At 46.5% G+C, this 26160-nt stretch overlaps 1 pseudogene; it reads left to right on the top strand.

Annotated features, from left to right (window-relative positions):
• Positions 1 to 26160, top strand: part of LOC127928873 (4-aminobutyrate aminotransferase, mitochondrial-like) — a 70953-nt pseudogene that overhangs the window by 19331 nt on the left and 25462 nt on the right.

Below are 26160 nucleotides of genomic sequence, written 5' to 3'. Positions count from 1 at the left end.
GTGTGTGTGTGTGTGTGTGTGTGTGTGTGTGTGTGTGTGTGTGTCAGCCCTCTGCTCAGTGACAGAATGAAGTGGAGACCCCTGATGAATAATGATCAGTTCAGTTTTATAATGGAGAGAGTAAAGACCCGGAGACTGGCTTCTCTGTTAACATGGAGAGAGTAAAGACCTGGAGACTGGCTTCTCTGTTAACATGGAGAGAGTAAAGACCTGGAGACTGGCTTCTCTGTTAACATGGAGAGAGTAAAGACCTGGAGACTGGCTTCTCTGTTAACATGGAGAGAGTAAAGACCCGGAGACTGGCTTCTCTGTTAACATGGAGAGAGTAAAGACCTGGAGACTGGCTTCTCTGTTAACATGGAGAGAGTAAAGACCTGGAGACTGGCTTCTCTGTTAACACCCGGAGACTGGCTGTTAACATGGAGAGAGTAAAGACCTGGAGACTGGCTTCTCTGGAGAGAGTAAAGACCTGGAGACTGGCTTCTCTGTTAACATGGAGACTAAAGACCTGGAGACTGGCTTCTCTGTTAACATGGAGAGAGTAAAGACCTGGAGACTGGCTTCTCTGTTAACATGGAGAGAGTAAAGACCTGGAGACTGGCTTCTCTGTTAACATGGAGAGAGTAAAGACCTGGAGACTGGCTTCTCTGTTAACATGGAGAGAGTAAAGACCTGGAGACTGGCTTCTCTGTTAACATGGAGAGAGTAAAGACCTGGAGACTGGCTTCTCTGTTAACATGGAGAGAGTAAAGACCTGGAGACTGGCTTCTCTGTTAACATGGAGAGAGTAAAGACCTGGAGACTGGCTTCTCTGTTAACATGGAGAGAGTAAAGACCTGGAGACTGGCTTCTCTGTTAACATGGAGAGAGTAAAGACCTGGAGACTGGCTTCTCTGTTAACATGGAGAGAGTAAAGACCTGGAGACTGGCTTCTCTGTTAACATGGAGAGAGTAAAGACCTGGAGACTGGCTTCTCTGTTAACATGGAGAGAGTAAAGACCTGGAGACTGGCTTCTCTGTTAACATGGAGAGAGTAAAGACCCGGAGACTGGCTTCTCTGTTAACATGGAGAGAGTAAAGACCTGGAGACTGGCTTCTCTGTTAACATGGAGAGAGTAAAGACCTGGAGACTGGCTTCTCTGTTAACATGGAGAGAGTAAAGACCTGGAGACTGGCTTCTCTGTTAACATGGAGAGAGTAAAGACCTGGAGACTGGCTTCTCTGTTAACATGGAGAGAGTAAAGACCTGGAGACTGGCTTCTCTGTTAACATGGAGAGAGTAAAGACCTGGAGACTGGCTTCTCTGTTAACATGGAGAGAGTAAAGACCTGGAGACTGGCTTCTCTGTTAACATGGAGAGAGTAAAGACCTGGAGACTGGCTTCTCTGTTAACATGGAGAACAGACTGGCTTCTCTGTTAACATGGAGAGAGTAAAGACCTGGAGACTGGCTTCTCTGTTAACATGGAGAGAGTAAAGACCCGGAGACTGGCTTCTCTGTTAACATGGAGAGAGTAAAGACCTGGAGACTGGCTTCTCTGTTAACATGGAGAGAGTAAAGACCTGGAGACTGGCTTCTCTGTTAACATGGAGAGAGTAAAGACCTGGAGACTGGCTTCTCTGTTAACATGGAGAGAGTAAAGACCTGGAGACTGGCTTCTCTGTTAACATGGAGAGAGTAAAGACCTGGAGACTGGCTTCTCTGTTAACATGGAGAGAGTAAAGACCTGGAGACTGGCTTCTCTGTTAACATGGAGAGAGTAAAGACCTGGAGACTGGCTTCTCTGTTAACATGGAGAGAGTAAAGACCTGGAGACTGGCTTCTCTGTTAACATGGAGAGAGTAAAGACCTGGAGACTGGCTTCTCTGTTAACATGGAGAGAGTAAAGACCTGGAGACTGGCTTCTCTGTTAACATGGAGAGAGTAAAGACCTGGAGACTGGCTTCTCTGTTAACATGGAGAGAGTAAAGACCTGGAGACTGGCTTCTCTGTTAACATGGAGAGAGTAAAGACCTGGAGACTGGCTTCTCTGTTAACATGGAGAGAGTAAAGACCTGGAGACTGGCTTCTCTGTTAACATGGAGAGAGTAAAGACCTGGAGACTGGCTTCTCTGTTAACATGGAGAGAGTAAAGACCTGGAGACTGGCTTCTCTGTTAACATGGAGTAAAGACCTGGAGACTGGCTTCTCTGTTAACATGGAAAGAAAGACCTGGAGACTGGCTTCTCTGTTAACATGGAGAGAGTAAAGACCTGGAGACTGGCTTCTCTGTTAACATGGAGAGAGTAAAGACCTGGAGACTGGCTTCTCTGTTAACATGGAGAGAGTAAAGACCTGGAGACTGGCTTCTCTGTTAACATGGAGAGAGTAAAGACCTGGAGACTGGCTTCTCTGTTAACATGGAGAGAGTAAAGACCTGGAGACTGGCTTCTCTGTTAACATGGAGAGAGTAAAGACCTGGAGACTGGCTTCTCTGTTAACATGGAGAGAGTAAAGACCCGGAGACTGGCTTCTCTGTTAACATGGAGAGAGTAAAGACCTGGAGACTGGCTTCTCTGTTAACATGGAGAGAGTAAAGACCTGGAGACTGGCTTCTCTGTTAACATGGAGAGAGTAAAGACCTGGAGACTGGCTTCTCTGTTAACATGGAGAGAGTAAAGACCTGGAGACTGGCTTCTCTGTTAACATGGAGAGAGTAAAGACCTGGAGACTGGCTTCTCTGTTAACATGGAGAGAGTAAAGACCTGGAGACTGGCTTCTCTGTTAACATGGAGAGAGTAAAGACCTGGAGACTGGCTTCTCTGTTAACATGGAGAGAGACTGGCTAAAGACCTGGAGACTGGCTTCTCTGTTAACATGGAGAGAGTAAAGACCTGGAGACTGGCTTCTCTGTTAACATGGAGAGAGTAAAGACCTGGAGACTGGCTTCTCTGTTAACATGGAGAGAGTAAAGACCTGGAGACTGGCTTCTCTGTTAACATGGAGAGAGTAAAGACCTGGAGACTGGCTTCTCTGTTAACATGGAGAGAGTAAAGACCTGGAGACTGGCTTCTCTGTTAACATGGAGAGAGTAAAGACCTGGAGACTGGCTTCTCTGTTAACATGGAGAGAGTAAAGACCTGGAGACTGGCTTCTCTGTTAACATGGAGAGAGTAAAGACCTGGAGACTGGCTTCTCTGTTAACATGGAGAGAGTAAAGACCTGGAGACTGGCTTCTCTGTTAACATGGAGAGAGTAAAGACCTGGAGACTGGCTTCTCTGTTAACATGGAGAGAGTAAAGACCTGGAGACTGGCTTCTCTGTTAACATGGAGAGAGTAAAGACCTGGAGACTGGCTTCTCTGTTAACATGGAGAGAGTAAAGACCTGGAGACTGGCTTCTCTGTTAACATGGAGAGAGTAAAGACCTGGAGACTGGCTTCTCTGTTAACACCTGGAGAGAGTAAAGACCTGGAGACTGGCTTCTCTGTTAACATGGAGAGAGTAAAGACCTGGAGACTGGCTTCTCTGTTAACATGGAGAGAGTAAAGACCTGGAGACTGGCTTCTCTGTTAACATGGAGAGTAAAGACCTGGAGACTGGCTTCTCTGTTAACATGGAGAGAGTAAAGACCTGGAGACTGGCTTCTCTGTTAACATGGAGAGAGTAAAGACCTGGAGACTGGCTTCTCTGTTAACATGGAGAGAGTAAAGACCTGGAGACTGGCTTCTCTGTTAACATGGAGAGAGTAAAGACCTGGAGACTGGCTTCTCTGTTAACATGGAGAGAGTAAAGACCTGGAGACTGGCTTCTCTGTTAACATGGAGAGAGTAAAGACCTGGAGACTGGCTTCTCTGTTAACATGGAGAGAGTAAAGACCTGGAGACTGGCTTCTCTGTTAACATGGAGAGAGTAAAGACCTGGAGACTGGCTTCTCTGTTAACATGGAGAGAGTAAAGACCTGGAGACTGGCTTCTCTGTTAACATGGAGAGAAAGTAAAGACCCTGGAGACTGGCTTCTCTGTTAACATGGAGAGAGTAAAGACCTGGAGACTGGCTTCTCTGTTAACATGGAGAGAGTAAAGACCTGGAGACTGGCTTCTCTGTTAACATGGAGAGAGTAAAGACCTGGAGACTGGCTTCTCTGTTAACATGGAGAGAGTAAAGACCTGGAGACTGGCTTCTCTGTTAACATGGAGAGAGTAAAGACCTGGAGACTGGCTTCTCTGTTAACATGGAGAGAGTAAAGACCTGGAGACTGGCTTCTCTGTTAACATGGAGAGAGTAAAGACCGGAGACTGGCTTCTCTGTTAACATGGAGAGAGTAAAGACCTGGAGACTGGCTTCTCTGTTAACATGGAGAGAGTAAAGACCCGGAGACTGGCTTCTCTGTTAACATGGAGAGAGTAAAGACCTGGAGACTGGCTTCTCTGTTAACATGGAGAGAGTAAAGACCTGGAGACTGGCTTCTCTGTTAACATGGAGAGAGTAAAGACCTGGAGACTGGCTTCTCTGTTAACATGGAGAGAGTAAAGACCTGGAGACTGGCTTCTCTGTTAACATGGAGAGAGTAAAGACCTGGAGACTGGCTTCTCTGTTAACATGGAGAGAGTAAAGACCTGGAGACTGGCTTCTCTGTTAACATGGAGAGAGTAAAGACCTGGAGACTGGCTTCTCTGTTAACATGGAGAGAGTAAAGACCTGGAGACTGGCTTCTCTGTTAACATGGAGAGAGTAAAGACCTGGAGACTGGCTTCTCTGTTAACATGGAGAGAGTAAAGACCTGGAGACTGGCTTCTCTGTTAACATGGAGAGAGTAAAGACCTGGAGACTGGCTTCTCTGTTAACATGGAGAGAGTAAAGACCCGGAGACTGGCTTCTCTGTTAACATGGAGAGAGTAAAGACCTGGAGACTGGCTTCTCTGTTAACATGGAGAGAGTAAAGACCTGGAGACTGGCTTCTCTGTTAACATGGAGAGAGTAAAGACCTGGAGACTGGCTTCTCTGTTAACATGGAGAGAGTTAAGACCTGGAGACTGGCTTCTCTGTTAACATGGAGAGAGTAAAGACCTGGAGACTGGCTTCTCTGTTAACATGGAGAGAGTAAAGACCTGGAGACTGGCTTCTCTGTTAACATGGAGAGAGTAAAGACCTGGAGACTGGCTTCTCTGTTAACATGGAGAGAGTAAAGACCTGGAGACTGGCTTCTCTGTTAACATGGAGAGAGTAAAGACCTGGAGACTGGCTTCTCTGTTAACATGGAGAGAGTAAAGACCTGGAGACTGGCTTCTCTGTTAACATGGAGAGAGTAAAGACCTGGAGACTGGCTTCTCTGTTAACATGGAGAGAGTAAAGACCTGGAGACTGGCTTCTCTGTTAACATGGAGAGAGTAAAGACCTGGAGACTGGCTTCTCTGTTAACATGGAGAGAGTAAAGACCTGGAGACTGGCTTCTCTGTTAACATGGAGAGAGTAAAGACCTGGAGACTGGCTTCTCTGTTAACATGGAGAGAGTAAAGACCCGGAGACTGGCTTCTCTGTTAACATGGAGAGACCTGTAAAGACCCGGAGACTGGCTTCTCTGTTAACATGGAGAGAGTAAAGACCTGGAGACTGGCTTCTCTGTTAACATGGAGAGAGTAAAGACCTGGAGACTGGCTTCTCTGTTAACATGGAGAGAGTAAAGACCTGGAGACTGGCTTCTCTGTTAACATGGAGAGAGTAAAGACCTGGAGACTGGCTTCTCTGTTAACATGGAGAGTAAAGACCTGGAGACTGGCTTCTCTGTTAACATGGAGAGAGTAAAGACCCGGAGACTGGCTTCTCTGTTAACATGGAGAGAGTAAAGACCTGGAGACTGGCTTCTCTGTTAACATGGAAGAGTAAAGACCTGGAGACTGGCTTCTCTGTTAACATGGAGAGAGTAAAGACCTGGAGACTGGCTTCTCTGTTAACATGGAGAGAGTAAAGACCTGGAGACTGGCTTCTCTGTTAACATGGAGAGAGTAAAGACCTGGAGACTGGCTTCTCTGTTAACATGGAGAGAGTAAAGACCTGGAGACTGGCTTCTCTGTTAACATGGAGAGAGTAAAGACCTGTTAACATGGAGACTGGCTTCTCTGTTAACATGGAGAGAGTAAAGACCCGGAGACTGGCTTCTCTGTTAACATGGAGAGAGTAAAGACCTGGAGACTGGCTTCTCTGTTAACATGGAGAGAGTAAAGACCCGGAGACTGGCTTCTGTTAACATGGAGAGAGTAAAGACCTGGAGACTGGCTTCTCTGTTAACATGGAGAGTAAAGACCTGGAGACTGGCTTCTCTGTTAACATGGAGAGAGTAAAGACCTGGAGACTGGCTTCTCTGTTAACATGGAGAGAGTAAAGACCTGGAGACTGGCTTCTCTGTTAACATGGAGAGAGTAAAGACCTGGAGACTGGCTTCTCTGTTAACATGGAGAGAGTAAAGACCTGGAGACTGGCTTCTCTGTTAACATGGAGAGAGTAAAGACCTGGAGACTGGCTTCTCTGTTAACATGGAGAGAGTAAAGACTGGCTTCTCTGTTAACATGGAGAGAGTAAAGACCTGGAGACTGGCTTCTCTGTTAACATGGAGAGAGTAAAGACCTGGAGACTGGCTTCTCTGTTAACATGGAGAGAGTAAAGACCTTGAGACTGGCTTCTCTGTTAACATGGAGAGTAAAGACCTGGAGACTGGCTTCTCTGTTAACATGGAGAGAGTAAAGACCTGGAGACTGGCTTCTCTGTTAACATGGAGAGAGTAAAGACCCGGAGACTGGCTTCTCTGTTAACATGGAGAGAGTAAAGACCTGGAGACTGGCTTCTCTGTTAACATGGAGAGAGTAAAGACCTGGAGACTGGCTTCTCTGTTAACATGGAGAGAGTAAAGACCTGGAGACTGGCTTCTCTGTTAACATGGAGAGAGTAAAGACCTGGAGACTGGCTTCTCTGTTAACATGGAGAGAGTAAAGACCTGGAGACTGGCTTCTCTGTTAACATGGAGAGAGTAAAGACCTGAGACTGGCTTCTCTGTTAACATGGAGAGAGTAAAGACCTGGAGACTGGCTTCTCTGTTAACATGGAGAGAGTAAAGACCTGGAGACTGGCTTCTCTGTTAACATGGAGAGAGTAAAGACCTGGAGACTGGCTTCTCTGTTAACATGGAGAGAGTAAAGACCTGGAGACTGGCTTCTCTGTTAACATGGAGAGTAAAGACCCGGAGACTGGCTTCTCTGTTAACATGGAGAGAGTAAAGACCTGGAGACTGGCTTCTCTGTTAACATGGAGAGTAAAGACCCGGAGACTGGCTTCTCTGTTAACATGGAGAGAGTAAAGACCTGGAGACTGGCTTCTCTGTTAACATGGAGAGAGTAAAGACCCGGAGACTGGCTTCTCTGTTAACATGGAGAGAGTAAAGACCTGGAGACTGGCTTCTCTGTTAACATGGAGAGAGTAAAGACCTGGAGACTGGCTTCTCTGTTAACATGGAGAGAGTAAAGACCTGGAGACTGGCTTCTCTGTTAACATGGAGAGAGTAAAGACCTGGAGACTGGCTTCTCTGTTAACATGGAGAGAGTAAAGACCTGGAGACTGGCTTCTCTGTTAACATGGAGAGAGTAAAGACCTGGAGACTGGCTTCTCTGTTAACATGGAGAGAGTAAAGACCTGGAGACTGGCTTCTCTGTTAACATGGAGAGAGTAAAGACCCGGAGACTGGCTTCTCTGTTAACATGGAGAGAGTAAAGACCTGGAGACTGGCTTATCTGTTAACATGGAGAGAGTAAAGACCCGGAGACTGGCTTCTCTGTTAACATGGAGAGAGTAAAGACCTGGAGACTGGCTTCTCTGTTAACATGGAGAGAGTAAAGACCTGGAGACTGGCTTCTCTGTTAACATGGAGAGAGTAAAGACCTGGAGACTGGCTTCTCTGTTAACATGGAGAGAGTAAAGACCCGGAGACTGGCTTCTCTGTTAACATGGAGAGAGTAAAGACCTGGAGACTGGCTTCTCTGTTAACATGGAGAGAGTAAAGACCTGGAGACTGGCTTCTCTGTTAACATGGAGAGAGTAAAGACCTGGAGACTGGCTTCTCTGTTAACATGGAGAGAGTAAAGACCCGGAGACTGGCTTCTCTGTTAACATGGAGAGAGTAAAGACCTGGAGACTGGCTTCTCTGTTAACATGGAGAGAGTAAAGACCTGGAGACTGGCTTCTCTGTTAACATGGAGAGAGTAAAGACCCGGAGACTGGCTTCTCTGTTAACATGGAGAGAATAAAGACCTGGAGACTGGCTTCTCTGTTAACATGGAGAGAGTAAAGACCTGGAGACTGGCTTCTCTGTTAACATGGAGAGAGTAAAGACCTGGAGACTGGCTTCTCTGTTAACATGGAGAGAGTAAAGACCTGGAGACTGGCTTCTCTGTTAACATGGAGAGAGTAAAGACCTGGAGACTGGCTTCTCTGTTAACATGGAGAGAGTAAAGACCTGGAGACTGGCTTCTCTGTTAACATGGAGAGAGTAAAGACCTGGAGACTGGCTTCTCTGTTAACATGGAGAGAGTAAAGACCCGGAGACTGGCTTCTCTGTTAACATGGAGAGGGGATTTATACCGTTTATACCACCTGGGGATTTATACAGTTTATACCACCTGGGGATTTATACAGTTTATACCACCTGGGGATTTATACAGTTAATACAACCTGGGGATTTATACCACCTGGGGATTTATACAGTTTATACCACCTGGGGATTTATACAGTTAATACCACCTGGGGATTTATACAGTTAATACCACCTGGGGATTTATACAGTTAATACCACCTGGGGATTTATACAGTTTATACCACCTGGGGATTTATACAGTTTATACCACCTGGGGATTTATACAGTTAATACAACCTGGGGATTTATACCACCTGGGGATTTATACAGTTTATACCACCTGGGGATTTATACCACCTGGGGATTTATACAGTTTATACCACCTGGGGATTTATACCACCTGGGGATTTATACAGTTTATACCACCTGGGGATTTATACAGTTTATACCACCTGGGGATTTATACAGTTTATACCACCTGGGGATTTATACAGTTTATACCACCTGGGGATTTATACAGTTAATACCACCTGGGGATTTATACAGTTAATACCACCTGGGGATTTATACAGTTTATACCACCTGGGGATTTATACAGTTTATACCACCTGGGGATTTATACAGTTTATACCACCTGGGGATTTATACCACCTGGGGATTTATACAGTTTATACCACCTGGGGATTTATACAGTTTATACCACCTGGGGATTTATACAGTTTATACCACCTGGGGATTTATACAGTTTATACCACCTGGGGATTTATACAGTTTATACCACCTGGGGATTTATACAGTTTATACCACCTGGGGATTTATACAGTTTATACCACCTGGGGATTTATACCACCTGGGGATTTATACAGTTAATACCACCTGGGGATTTATACAGTTTATACCACCTGGGGATTTATACAGTTTATACCACCTGGGGATTTATACAGTTTATACCACCTGGGGATTTATACAGTTTATACCACCTGGGGATTTATACAGTTTATACCACCTGGGGATTTATACAGTTTATACCACCTGGGGATTTATACAGTTTATACCACCTGGGGATTTATACAGTTTATACCACCTGGGGATTTATACAGTTTATACCACCTGGGGATTTATACAGTTAATACCACCTGGGGATTTATACAGTTTATACCACCTGGGGATTTATGCAGTTTATACCACCTGGGGATTTATACAGTTTATACCACCTGGAGATTTATACAGTTAATACCACCTGGGGATTTATACAGTTTATACCACCTGGAGATTTATACAGTTTATACCACCTGGAGATTTATACAGTTAATACCACCTGGGGATTTATACAGTTTATACCACCTGGGGATTTATACAGTTTATACCACCTGGGGATTTATACAGTTTATACCACCTGGGGATTTATACAGTTAATACCACCTGGGGATTTATACAGTTTATACCACCTGGGGATTTATACAGTTTATACCACCTGGGGATTTATACAGTTTATACCACCTGGGGATTTATACAGTTTATACCACCTGGGGATTTATACAGTTTATACCACCTGGGGATTTATACAGTTTATACCACCTGGGGATTTATACCACCTGGGGATTTATACAGTTTATACCACCTGGGGATTTATACAGTTTATACAACCTGGGGATTTATACAGTTTACACCAACTGGGGATTTATACAGTTTATACCACCTGGGGATTTATACCACCTGGGGATTTATACAGTTTACACCAACTGGGGATTTATACAGTTTATACCACCTGGGGATTTATACAGTTTATACCACCTGGGGATTTATACAGTTTACACCAACTGGGGATTTATACCACCTGGGGATTTATATAGTTAATACCAACTGGGGATTTATACCACCTGGGGATTTATACAGTTTACACCAACTGGGGATTTATACAGTTAATACCAACTGGGGATTTATACCACCTGGGGATTTATACAGTTTACACCAACTGGGGATTTATACAGTTTATACCACCTGGGGATTTATACAGTTTATACCACCTGGGGATTTATACAGTTTACACCAACTGGGGATTTATACCACCTGGGGATTTATACAGTTTATACCACCTGGGGATTTATACCACCTGGGGATTTATACAGTTTATACCAACTGGGGATTTATACAGTTGATCAAAACCTGATAGGATTTTGGGAATGTTTCCAGAATGTTGCAACTATGGTATTAATGAAGCCAGTCAGTTTTCCTCAGATGCCTTTTAGTTATCATAACCCCACCCATAACGCCTCCACACACACGGTCTGTCACTGTGCTGCTAACCTCTACACTGTCTGACAGACTTGTTGTGGTGCTGTTGGATGGATTCTCAGTTAAAAGCACTGCTCTGAGAACTGTACCTATGCCTTAGTTCTCTCTCTCTCTCTCTCTCTCTCTCTCTCTCTCTCTCTCTCTCTCTCTCTCTCTCTCTCTCTCTCTCTCTCTCTCTCTCTCTCTCTCTCTCTCTCTCTCTCTCTCTCTGTGTGTGTCCTCTCTCTCTCTCTGTGTGTGTCCTCTCTCTCTCTGTGTGTGTCCTCTCTGTGTGTCCTCTCTCTCTCTCTCTCTGTGTGTGTCCTCTCTCTCTCTCTGTGTCCTCTCTCTCTCTCTGTGTGTCCTCTGATTGTATATGACAATTCTCCCTCCGTCTTCAGGTGGCGTGAAGGCAGGTGTTGAGGACTGTCTTTCTCTCTCTGCCTCATTCTATTGTTCTGAGTCATGGCGTCCTCTCTGCTCAGCAGGCAGCTGGTCCTCCTCCAGCAGAACCTCAGGCTCACTGCACCAGGTACATGCCCTCACACACACCGCTCACACACTCCCCGCTCACACACTCCGCTCACACACACCGCTCACACACTCCGCTCACACACTCCGCTCACACACACCGCTCACACACTCCGCTCACACACTCCCCTCACACACTCCGCTCACACACACACCGCTCACACACTCCCCTCACACACTCCCCCTCACACACTCCCCTCACACACTCCCCACACACACCGCTCACACACTCCGCTCACACACACCCCTCACACACACACCGCTCACACACTCCCCTCACACACACACCGCTCACACACACACCGCTCACACACACACCGCTCACACACTCCGCTCACACACACCGCTCACACACTCCCCTCACACACACCGCTCACACACTCCGCTCACACACTCCCCCACACACTCCGCTCACACACTCCGCTCACACACCGCTCACACACCGCTCACACACACCGCTCACACACTCCGCTCACACACTCCGCTCACACACACACCGCTCACACACTCCCCACACACACCGCCACACACTCCGCTCACACACTCCCCTCACACACTCCACTCACACACTCCCTCACACACTCCGCTCACACACTCCGCTCACACACTCCGCTCACACACTCCGCTCACACACACCGCTCACACACTCCGCTCACACACTCCGCTCACACACTCCCTCACACACACCGCTCACACACTCCGCTCACACACTCCGCTCGCTCACACACTCCGCTCACACACTCCCCTCACACACTCCCTCACACACACGCTCACACACTCCGCTCGCTCACACACCCGCTCCACACTCCCACACACTCCCCTCACACACCCCTCACACACTCCCCTCACACACTCCGCTCACACACTCCCCTCACACACTCCCCTCACACACACACCGCTCACACACTCCGCTCACACACTCCCCTCACACACCGCTCACACACTCCGCTCACACACTCCGCTCACACACTCCCCTCACACACTCCGCCTCACACACTCCCCTCACACACTCCCCTCACACACTCCCCTCACACACTCCCCTCACACACTCCCCTCACACACGCTCACACACTCCGCCGCTCACACTCCGCTCGCTCACACACTCCGCTCACACACCCGCTCACACACTCCGCTCACACACTCCCCTCACACACTCCCCTCACACACTCCCCTCACACACTCCCTCACACACACGCTCACACACTCCGCTCGCTCACACACACCGCTCACACACTCCGCTCACACACTCCCCTCACACACTCCCCTCACACACTCCCCTCACACACACTCCGCTCACACACTCCGCTCACACACACCGCTCACACACCCCCTCACACACACCCCTCACACACACCCCCTCACACACCCGCTCACACACACCCCTCACACACACCCTCACACACACCCTCACACACACCCCTCACACACTCCCCTCACACACTCCGCTCACACACACCGCTCACACACTCCGCTCCACACTCCGCTCGCTCACACACTCCGCTCACACACTCCTCACACACTCCCTCACACACTCCCCTCACACACTCCGCTCGCTCACACACTCCGCCACACACTCCCCTCACACACTCCCCTCACACACTCCCCTCACACACACTCCGCTCACACACTCCGCTCACACACTCCGCTCACACACTCCCCTCACACACACGCTCACACACACCCTCACACACTCCGCTCACACACACCCTCACACACACCCTCACACACTCCCCTCACACACACCGCTCACACACTCCGCTCACACACTCCGCTCACACACTCCCTCACACACATCGCTCACACACTCCGCTCACACACTCCGCTCACACACTCCCCTCACACACTCCGCTCACACACTCCCGCTCACACACTCCGCTCACACACTCCGCTCACACACTCCGCTCACACACACCCCTCACACACACCCCACACACTCCGCTCACACACTCCGCTCACACACCGCTCACACACTCCGCTCACACACACCGCTCACACACACCGCTCACACACTCCGCTCACACACTCCGCTCACACACTCCGCTCACACACACCGCTCACACACTCCGCGCTCACACACTCCGCTCACACACATAAGAGGTAGTAGGAACAGTAGTGTGTACAGATTATGGTTATGTCTGTTAGAGGTAATATCTATATGCAATCAGCTAATGCTCTATTCCAGTTATATCACTGTGTGGTACACACACACACACACACACACACACACACACACACACATATACACTGGTAGAAATGTCACACTACTGACCTTGCTGCTGTTCCCTGTAGCCAACAGTCTCTTAATGAGTCAGCCTCAATCATAAAACAGAGGTCAGCTACATGGTTAAGACAGACTGATGATATCACCCTACGTACCCTGTGACCAGACAGACTAATAATATCACCCTGTGGCCAGACAGACTAATGATATCACCCTGTGGCCAGACAGACTAATGATATCACCCTACGTACCCTGTGGCCAGACAGACTAATGATATCACCCTACGTACCCTGTGACCAGACAGACTAATAATATCACCCTGTGGCCAGACAGACTAATGATATCACCCTACGTACCCTGTGGCCAGACAGACTAATGATATCACCCTACGTACCCTGTGGCCAGACAGACTAATGATATCACCCTGTGGCCAGACAGACTAATGATATAACCCTGTGGCCAGACAGACTAATGATATCACCCTGCATACCCTGTGGCCAGACAGACTAATGATATAACCCTGTGGCCAGACAGACTAATGATATCACCCTGCATACCCTGTGGCCAGACAGACTAATGATATAACCCTGTGGCCAGACAGACTAATGATATCAACCTGTGGCCAGACAGACTAATGATATAACCCTGTGGCCAGACAGACTAATGATATAACCCTGTGGCCAGACAGACTAATGATATCAACCTGTGGCCAGACAGACTAATGATATCAACCTGTGGCCAGACAGACTAATGATATAACCCTGTGGCCAGACAGACAGGAACTAAGGCTGATACGGCATAACATAATGAATGGAGGGTTTGTCCTTGTCTAAGGTTAAGATGAAGTGTGTGTGTGTGTGTGTGTGTGTGTGTGTGTGTGTGTGTGTGTGTGTGTGTGTGTGTGTGTGTGTGTGTGTGTGTGGACAGGCTGCAGGTATGCGAGTAAGGCAGCAGATAAGAATCAGATGGAGTTTGAATACGACGGGCCCTCCATGAAGACCGAGGTCCCAGGACCCCGTTCCAAGGTACCACACAGAGTCACTAACAGCACCATGGACCAGTAGGAACTATAGCTGTCTGTTAACAGGTACTGAACCACACAGAGTCACTAACAGCACCATGGACCAGTAGGAACTATAGCTGTCTGTTAACAGGTACTGAACCACACAGAGTCACTAACAGCACCATGGACCAGTAGGAACTATAGCTGTCTGTTAACAGGTACTGAACCACACAGAGTCACTAACAGCACCATGGACCAGTAGGAACTATAGCTGTCTGTTAACAGGTACTGAACCACACAGAGTCACTAACAGCACCATGGACCAGTAGGAACTATAGCTGCCTGTTAACAGGTACTGAACCACACAGAGTCACTAACAGCACCATGGACCAGTAGGAACTATAGCTATCTGTTAACAGGTACTGAACCACACAGAGTCACTAACAGCACCATGGACCAGTAGGAACTATAGCTGTCTGTTAACAGGTACTGAACCACACAGAGTCACTAACAGCACCATGGACCAGTAGGAACTATAGCTGTCTGTTAACAGGTACTGAACCTCACAGAGTCACTAACAGCACCATGGACCAGTAGGAACTATAGCTGTCTGTTAACAGGTACTGAACCACACAGAGTCACTAACAGCACCATGGACCAGTAGGAACTATAGCTGTCTGTTAACAGGTACTGAACCACACAGAGTCACTAACAGCACCATGGACCAGTAGGAACTATAGCTGTCTGTTAACAGGTACTGAACCACACAGAGTCACTAACAGCACCATGGACCAGTAGGAACTATAGCTGTCAGGCTCCTTCTGTTTGACATGGGTCATGTTCAATGGTGACCTCTGTGTGACCCTGCGATGGGAACAGTGGACTGTACACACCCATCCTGAACACTGTGTTGCACTATGGAGGGAATAGACCAGGATACTATGGAGGGAATAGACTGTATTAGACCAGGACACTATGGAGGGAATAGACTGCACTATGGAGGGAATAGACCAGGACACTATGGAGGGAATAGACTGCATTAGACCAGGGCACTATGGAGGGAATAGACTAGGGCACTATGGAGGGAATAGACTGTATTAGACCAGGGCACTATGGAGGGAATAGACTGCATTAGACCAGGGTACTATGGAGGGAATAGACAGCATTAGACCAGGGCACTATGGAGGGAATAGACTGTATTAGACCAGGGCACTATGGAGGGAATAGACTGCATTAGACCAGGGCACTATGGAGGGAATAGACTGCATTAGACCAGGGCACTATGGAGGGAATAGACTGCACTATGGAGGGAATAGACTGTATTAGACCAGTGCACTATGGAGAGACTGTATTAGACCAGGACACTATGGAGGGAATAGACTGCACTATGGAGGGAATAGACTGCATTAGACCAGGACACTATGGAGGGAATAGACTGCATTAGACCAGGACACTATGGAGGGAATAGACTGTATTAGACCAGGACACTATGGAGGGAATAGACTGTATTAGACCAGGACACTATGGAGGGAATAGACTGTATTAGACCAGGACACTATGGAGGGAATAGACTGTATTAGACCAGGACACTATGGAGGGAATAGACTGCATTAGACCAGGGCACTATGGAGGGAATAGACTGTATTAGACCAGGGCACTATGGAGGGAATAGACTGCATTAGACCAGGGCACTATGGAGGGAATAGACTGTATTAGACCAGGGCACTATGGAGGGAATAGACTGCATTAGACCAGGGCACTATGGAGGGAATAGACTGTATTAGACCAGGACACTATGGAGGGAATAGACTGTATTAGACCAGGACACTATGGAGGGAATAGACTGCATTAGACCAGGGCACTATGGAGGGGAATAGACTGCACTATGGAGGGAATAGACTGCATTAGACCAGGGCACTATGGAGGGAATAGACTGCACTATGGAGGGAATAGACTGTATTAGACCAGGACACTATGGAGGGAATAGACTGCATTAGACCAGGGCACTATGGAGGGAATAGACTGCATTAGACCAGGACACTATGGAGGGAATAGACTGTATTAGACCAGGGCACTATGGAGGGAATAGACTGCACTATGGAGGGAATAGACTGTATTAGACCAGGGCACTATGGAGGGAATAGACTGCATTAGACCAGGGCACTATGGAGGGAATAGACTGTATTAGATCAGGACACTATGGAGGAATAGACTGTACTATGGAGGGAATAGACTGCATTAGACCAGGGCACTATGGAGGGAATAGACTGCATTAGACCAGGGCACTATGGAGGGAATAGACTGCACTATGGAGGGAATAGACTGCATTAGACCAGGGCACTATGGAGGGAATAGACTGCATTAGACCAGGGCACTATGGAGGGAATAGACTGCATTAGACCAGGACACTATGGAGGGAATAGACTGCATTAGACCAGGGCACTATGGAGGGAATAGACTGCATTAGACCAGGACACTATGGAGGGAATAGACTGCATTAGACCAGGGCACTATGGAGGGAATAGACTGCACTATGGAGGGAATAGACTGCATTAGACCAGGGCACTATGGAGGGAATAGACTGCACTATGGAGGGAATAGACTGCATTAGACCAGGACACTATGGAGGAATAGACTGCATTAGACCAGGACACTATGGAGGGAATAGACTGTATTAGACCAGGACACTATGGAGGGAATAGACTGCATTAGACCAGGGCACTATGGAGGAATAGACTGTATTAGACCAGGGCACTATGGAGGGAATAGACTGCATTAGACCAGGACACTATGGAGGAATAGACTGTATTAGACCAGGACACTATGGAGGGAATAGACTGCATTAGACCAGGGCACTATGGAGGGAATAGACTGTATTAGACCAGAGCACTATGGAGGGAATAGACTGCATTAGACCAGGACACTATGGAGGGAATAGACTGTATTAGACCAGGGCACTATGGAGGGAATAGACTGCATTAGACCAGGGCACTATGGAGGGAATAGACTGCATTAGACCAGGACACTATGGAGGGAATAGACTGTATTAGACCAGGGCACTATGGAGGGAATAGACTGCATTAGACCAGGGCACTATGGAGGGAATAGACTGCATTAGACCAGGGCACTATGGAGGGAATAGACTGTATTAGACCAGGGCACTATGGAGGGAATAGACTGCATTAGACCAGGGCACTATGGAGGGAATAGACTGTATTAGACCAGGGCACTATGGAGGGAATAGACTGCATTAGACCAGGACACTATGGAGGGAATAGACTGCACTATGGAGGGAATAGACTGCATTAGATCAGGGCACTATGGAGGGAATAGACTGCATTAGACCAGGACACGATGGAGGGAATAGACTGCACTATGGAGGGAATAGACTGTATTAGACCAGGACACTATGGAGGGAATAGACTGCACTATGGAGGGAATAGACTGCATTAGACCAGTGCACTATGGAGGGAATAGACTGCATTAGACCAGGGCACTATGGAGGGAATAGACTGCACTATGGAGGGAATAGACTGCATTAGACCAGTGCACTATGGAGGGAATAGACTGCATTAGACCAGGGCACTATGGAGGGAATAGACTGCACTATGGAGGGAATAGACTGCATTAGACCAGGGCACTATGGAGGGAATAGACTGTATTAGACCAGGGCACTATGGAGGGAATAGACTGCATTAGACCAGGGCACTATGGAGGGAATAGACTGCACTATGGAGGGAATAGACTGCATTAGACCAGGGCACTATGGAGGGAATAGACTGTATTAGACCAGGGCACTATGGAGGGAATAGACTGCATTAGACCAGGGCACTATGGAGGGAATAGACTGCACTATGGAGGGAATAGACTGCATTAGACCAGGGCACTATGGAGGGAATAGACTGTATTAGACCAGGGCACTATGGAGGGAATAGACTGCACTATGGAGGGAATAGACTGCATTAGACCAGGGCACTATGGAGGGAATAGACTGCATTAGACCAGGGCACTATGGAGGGAATAGACTGCATTAGACCAGGACACTATGGAGGGAATAGACTGCATTAGACCAGGGCACTATGGAGGGAATAGACTGCATTAGACCAGGGCACTATGGAGGGAATAGACTGTATTAGACCAGGGCACTATAGAGGGAATAGACTGCATTAGACCAGGGCACTATGGAGGAATAGACTGTATTAGACCAGGGCACTATGGAGGGAATAGACTGTATTAGACCAGGACACTATGGAGGGAATAGACTGCATTAGATCAGGGCACTATGGAGGGAATAGACTGTATTAGACCAGGGCACTATGGAGGGAATAGACTGCATTAGACCAGGGCACTATGGAGGGAATAGACTGTATTAGACCAGGGCACTATGGAGGGAATAGACTGCACTATGGAGGGAATAGACTGTATTAGACCAGGGCACTATGGAGGGAATAGACTGCACTATGGAGGGACTAGACTGCCATTTTGAGATACATTAACCTACTGTTGAGGAACCACCCCGACCTGACATCTCTCTCTTCCTCTTCCTCCCCTCCCTCCTCCCTCTCTCCTTCTCCTCCCCCACCAGGAGCTGACCAAACAGTTGGGAGAGATGCAGGTATGCCAAGAGAGAGTGTGTGTGTATGTGTGTGAGGCTGTTTTGATGATGAAATTAAACAATGCATTATTGCGTCACACGCTTGCATGCGTGCACACACAAAGCAGACACACACAACGCAGACACACACAACGCAGACACACAGTCTCTCTCTGTGTCTAGACTGAGTTAACTGAATACCTTATCTCTCTCTCTCTCTCTCTCTCCCTCCCTCCCCCAGACACACAGTCTCTCTCTGTGTCTAGACTGAGTTAACTGAATACCTTATCTCTCTTCCTCTCTCTCTCCCCTCCCCCAGACACACACAACGCAGACACACAGTCTCTCTCTGTGTCTAGACTGAGTTAACTGAATACCTTATCTCTCTCTCCCTCTCTCTCTCTCTCCTCCCCCAGACACACACAACGCAGACACACAGTCTCTCTCTGTGTCTAGACTGAGTTAACTGAATACCTTATCTCTCTCTCTCTCTCTCTCTCTCTCCTCCCTCCCCCCAGAACGTGGGAGCAATCAATTTCTTCTGTAACTATGAGGAGAGCAGAGGAAACTACCTGGTGGACGTGGACGGAAACCGCATGCTGGACGTCTACACAGATCTCCTCTATTCCTATTGGTTAGTACACACAGATCTCCTCTATTCCTATTGGTTAGTACACAGATATCCTCTATTCCTATTGGTTAGTACGCACAGATCTCCTCTATTCCTATTGGTTAGTACGCACAGATCTCCTCTATTCCTATTGGTTAGTACGCACAGATCTCCTCTATTCCTATTGGTTAGTACGCACAGATCTCCTCTATTCCTATTGGTTAGTACGCACAGATCTCCTCTATTCCTATTGGTTAGTACGCACAGATCTCCTCTATTCCTATTGGTTAGTACGCACAGATCTCCTCTATTCCTATTGGTTAGTACACAGATCTCCTCTATTCCTATTGGTTAGTACACAGATCTCCTCTATTCCTATTGGTTAGTACACACAGATCTCCTCTATTCCTATTGGTTAGTACACACAGATATCCTGTATTCCTATTGGTTAGTACACACAGATCTCCTCTATTCCTATTGGTTAGTACACACAGATCTCCTCTATTCCTATTGGTTAGTCCACACAGATCTCCTCTATTCCTATTGGTTAGTACACACAGATCTCCTCTATTCCTATTGGTTAGTACACACAGATCTCCTCTATTCCTATTGGTTAGTACGCACAGATCTCCTCCATTCCTATTGGTCAGTACACACATCTCCTCCATCCTTATTGGTCAGTACACACATCTGCTCCATCCCTGTTGGTTAGTACACACATCTCCTCCATCCTTATTGGTCAGTACACACATCTCCTCCATACCTATTGGTTAGTACACACATCTCCTAAATCCTTATTGGTCAGTACACACATCTCCTCCATCCCTATTGGTTAGTACACACATCTCCTCCATCCCTATTGGTTAGTACACACATCTCCTCCATCCCTATTGGTTAGTACACACATCTCCTCCATCCCTATTGGTTAGTACACACATCTCCTCCATCCCTATTGGTTAGTACACACATCTCCTCCATCCCTATTGGTCAGTACACACATCTCCTCCATCCCTGTTGGTCAGTACACACATCTCCTCTATCCTTATTGGTCAGTACACACATCTCCTCCATCCTTATTGGTCAGTACACACATCTCCTCTATCCTTATTGGTCAGTACACACATCTCCTCTATCCTTATTGGTCAGTACAGGACATCTCCTCTATCCTTATTGGTCAGTACACATCTCCTCCATCCCTATTGGTTAGTACACACATCTCCTCCATCCCTATTGGTTAGTTACACACATCTGCTCCATCCCTGTTGGTTAGTACACACATCTCCTCTATCCTTATTGGTCAGTACACACATCTCCTCCATCCTTATTGGTTAGTACACACATCTCCTCCATCCTTATTGGTCAGTACACACATCTCCTCCATCCCTGTTGGTTAGTACACACATCTCCTCTATCCTTATTGGTCAGTACACACATCTCCTCCATCCCTGTTGGTTAGTACACACATCTCCTCTATCCTTATTGGTCAGTACACACATCTCCTCCATCCCTGTTGGTCAGTACACACATCTCCTCCATCCCTATTGGTTAGTTACACACATCTGCTCCATCCCTGTTGGTTAGTACACACATCTCCTCTATCCTTATTGGTCAGTACACACATCTCCTCCATCCTTATTGGTTAGTACACACATCTCCTCCATCCTTATTGGTCAGTACACACATCTCCTCCATCCCTATTGGTCAGTACACACATCTCCTCCATCCCTATTGGTTAGTACACACACATCTCCTCCATCCCTATTGGTCAGTACACACATCTCCTCCATCCTTATTGGTCAGTACACACATCTCCTCCATCCCTATTGGTTAGTACACACATCTCCTCCATCCTTATTGGTCAGTAACAGCATTTCTCTACACCACAAGCATTTCGCTACACTCTCAATAACATCTGCTAACCATGTGTATGTTACCAATAACATCTGCTAACCATGTGTATGTTACCAACAAAATGTTATTTGATTCACACAGATCTCCATCCTTATTGGTTAGTACCCAGATCTCCTCTATTCCTATTGAAGAGTACACTGATCTCCTCTCTTCCTATTGGTTAGCCCACATATCTCATCTATTCCTATTGGTTAGCCCACACATCTCATCTTTTCCTATTGGTTAGCTCACACATCTCATCTATTCCTATTGGTTAGCCCACACATCTCCTCTATTCCTATTGGTTAGCCCACACATCTCCTCTATTCCTATTGGTTAGCCCACACATCTCATCTATTCCTATTGGTTAGCCCACACATCTCCTCTATTCCTGTTGGTTAGCCCACACATCTCCTCTATTCCTATTGGTTAGCTCACACATCTCCTCTATTCCTATTGGTTAGCTCACACATCTCCTCTATTCCTATTGGCTAGCACACTAGCCTCCTCCATCCTTATCGGTTGGTGTCTAGAATATATTGATATTATTATGTTACTATGTTATATTACTATATTATAGAACGCTGCAAACCAAAAGCTACATACCTGAGAGGATCTTGTGTTTTTTAGCCTGACATTGCAACACAGAAAGCAGCTGGAGGCGAGAGACTTAGTTTACATTACAGTGGTTTAGGGCCACATACAGCAGTTGGCACGCCCTGACCTGAGATGGCTCTGTTTTCTTTATATTTTGGTTAGCTCAGGTGTGACTAGGGTGGATACGCTGTTTTTGTATTGTCTAGGGGTTTTTGTATTGTCTAGGGGTTTTGTATTGTCTCGGGGTTTGTATTGTCTAGGGTTTTGTATTGTCTAGGGTTTTGTATTGTCTAGGGGTTTTGTATTGTCTAGGGGTTTTGTATTGTCTAGGGGTTTTGTATTGTCTAGGGGTTTGTATTGTCTAGGGGTTTTGTATTGTCTAGGGGTTTTGTATTGTCTAGGGGTTTGTATTGTCTAGGGGTTTGTATTGTCTAGGGGTTTTGTATTGTCTAGGGTTTTGTATTGTCTAGGGGTTTTGTATTGTCTAGGGGTTTTGTATTGTCTAGGGTTTTGTATTGTCTAGGGTTTTGTATTGTCTAGGGTTTTGTATTGTCTAGGGTTTTGTATTGTCTAGGGGTTTTGTATTGTCTAGGGGTTTTGTATTGTCTAGGGGTTTTGTATTGTCTAGGGGTTTTGTATTGTCTAGGGGTTTTGTATTGTCTAGGGTTTTGTATTGTCTAGGGGTTTGTATTGTCTAGGGTTTTGTATTGTCTAGGGGTTTTGTATTGTCTAGGGGTTTTGTATTGTCTAGGGGTTTTGTATGTTTATGGTGGCCTGATATGGTTCCCAATCAGAGGCAGCTGTTTATCGTTGTCTCTGATTGGGGACCATATTTAGGTAGCCATATTCCTTTGGTGTTTGTGGGATCTTGTTCTATGTTTAGTATTTTGTTAGTTTGTTCAGTGTTTCATTCTTTAAATAAAGAAGAATGTGCGCATAGCACGCTATACCTTGGTCTCATTCGTATGACGAACGTGACAGCAGTTAATGATGACCTTGTCCTCGTGTGTTTAGTTATGATGAGGTCCTCGTGTGTTTAGTCATGATGAGGTCCTCGTGTGTTTAGTCATGATGAGGTCCTCGTGTGTTTAGTCATGATGAGGTCCTCGTGTGTTTAGTCATGATGAGGTCCTCGTGTGTTTAGTTATGTGTCCCAAATGGCCCCCTTTTCCATTTATAGTGTACTACTTTTGACCAGAGCTCTATGTGGGGAATAGGGAGGCATTTATAGTGCACTACTTTTGACCAGAGCTCTATGTAGGGAATAGGGAGGCATTTATAGTGCACTACTTTAGACCAGAGTAATATGTAGGGAATAGGGGGCATGTAGGGTGTGTGGGGTGTTTCTAGGACTCTGTCTTATCTGAGACTGAGAGAGAAGCCATCTGTTCAGGGGCTGACTTATTCATCTCCTATCTGGTTTATGAGGATAAGGTTGTGTGTGTGTGTGTGTGTGTGTGTGTGTGTGTGTGTGTGTGTGTGTGTGTGTGTGTGTGTGTGTGTGTGTGTGTGTGTGTGTGTGGCATATTTGACTTTGTCCTGATGGATTTCCATTGAGTCATTAATTATGTAAATGTGTGTCTACAATATGTCTCCTATTAACTGAGAACATTCGACAGTGATGTTATGAAACCTAATGGAACTGTCAGGAAGTGGAGGAAGGACACAATGTAGCTATTCTAGTTGAGAATCTCTCTGACTAGGACTATAATAGAACAGGAGAGGTAGGTTCTACCCAGAGAGAAGGTGGACTAAGATTTAAAGGTTCTACCCAGAGAGAAGGTGGATTCAGATGTAAAGGTTCTACCCAGAGAGAAGGTGGACTAAGATTTAAAGGTTCTACCCAGAGAGAAGGTAGATTCAGATGTAAAGGTTCTACCCAGAGAAAAAGTGGACTAAGATGTAAAGGTTCTACCCAGAGAGAAGGTGGACTAAGATTTAAAGGTTCTACCCAGAGAGAAGGTGGATTCAGATGTAAAGGTTCTACCCAGAGAGAAAGTGGACTAAGATGTAAAGGTTCTACCCAGAGAGAAGGTGGATTCAGATGTAAAGGTTCTACCCAGAGAGAAGGTGGATTCAGATGTAAAGGTTCTACCCAGAGAGAAAGTGGAAGATGTAAAGGTTCTACCCAGAGAGAAGGTGGATTCAGATGTAAAGGTTCTACCCAGAGAGAAGGTGGATTCAGATGTAAAGGTTCTACCCAGAGAGAAGGTGGATTCAGATGTAAAGGTTCTACCCAGAGAGAAGGTGGATTCAGATGTAAAGGTTCTACCCAGAGAGAAAGTGGACTAAGATGTAAAGGTTCTACCCAGAGAGAAGGTGGACTAAGATTTAAAGGTTCTACCCAGAGAGAAGGTGGACTAAGATTTAAAGGTTCTACCCAGAGAGAAGGTGGATTCAGATGTAAAGGTTCTACCCAGAGAGAAAGTGGACTAAGATGTAAAGGCTCTACCCAGAGAGAAGGTGGATTCAGATGTGAAGGTTCTACCCAGAGAGAAGGTGGACTAAGATTTAAAGGTTCTACCCAGAGAGAAGGTGGATTCAGATGTAAAGGTTCTACCCAGAGAAAAAGTGGACTAAGATGTAAAGGTTCTACCCAGAGAGAAGGTGGATTCAGATGTAAAGGTTCTCCCCAGAGTGAAGGTGGATTAAGATTTAAAGGTTCTACCCAGAGAGAAGGTGGACTAATATTTAAAGGTTCTACCCAGAGAGAAGGTGGACTAAGATGTAAAGGTTCTACCCAGAGAGAAGGTGGATTCAGATTTAAAATATATAGTTAACATATAACTAATGGCAACATTGGCTCAATACAGATATCAATAGATGCAGTAGGAGTTAGCAGGGTAAGGACCAGATTACATGCTGTAGGAGTTAGCAGGGTAAGGACCAGATTACATGCTGTAGGAGTTAGCAGGTTAAGGACCAGATTACACGCTGTAGGAGTTAGTAGGTTAAGGACCAGATTACATGCTGTAGGAGTTGGCAGGGTAAGGACCAGATTACATGCTGTAGGAGTTGGCAGGGTAAGGACCAGATTACATGCTGTAGGAGTTAGCAGGTTAAGGACCAGATTACATGCTGTAGGAGTTGGCAGGGTAAGGACCAGATTACACGCTGTAGGAGTTAGTAGGTTAAGGACCAGATTACATGCTGTAGGAGTTAGCAGGTTAAGGACCAGATTACATGCTGTAGGAGTTAGCAGGTTAAGGACCAGATTACATGCTGTAGGAGTTAGCAGTTAAGGACCAGATTACATGCTGTGTAGGAGTTAGCAGGTTGAGGACCAGATTACATGCTGCAGGTTAAGGACCAGATTACATGCTGTAGGAGTTAGCAGGTTAAGGACCAGATTACATGCTGTAGGAGTTAGCAGGTTAAGGACCAGATTACATGCTGTAGGATTTAGCAGGTTAAGGACCAGATTACATGCTGCAGGTTAAGGACCAGATTACATGCTGTAGGAGTTAGCAGGTTAAGGACCAGATTACATGCTGTAGGAGTTAGCAGGGTAAGGACCAGATTACATGCAGTAGCAGTTAGCAGGTTAAGGACCAGATTACATGCAGTAGGAGTTAGCAGGGTAAGGACCAGATTACATGCTGTAGGAGTTAGCAGGGTAAGGACCAGATTACATGCAGTAGGAGTTAGCAGGTTAAGGACCAGATTACACGCTGTAGGAGTTAGTAGGTTAAGGACCAGATTACATGCTGTAGGAGTTAGCAGGTTAAGGACCAGATTACATGCTGTAGGAGTTAGCAGGTTAAGGACCAGATTACATGCTGTAGGAGTTAGCAGGTTGAGGACCAGATTACATGCTGCAGGTTAAGGACCAGATTACATGC

Source organism: Oncorhynchus keta, unplaced genomic scaffold, assembly GCF_023373465.1.
Source record: "Oncorhynchus keta strain PuntledgeMale-10-30-2019 unplaced genomic scaffold, Oket_V2 Un_scaffold_4360_pilon_pilon, whole genome shotgun sequence".
Lineage (NCBI taxonomy): Eukaryota > Metazoa > Chordata > Actinopteri > Salmoniformes > Salmonidae > Oncorhynchus > Oncorhynchus keta.
Note: the sequence above shows the minus strand (reverse complement) of the source record. Positions and strands in the feature narration are given on the sequence as shown.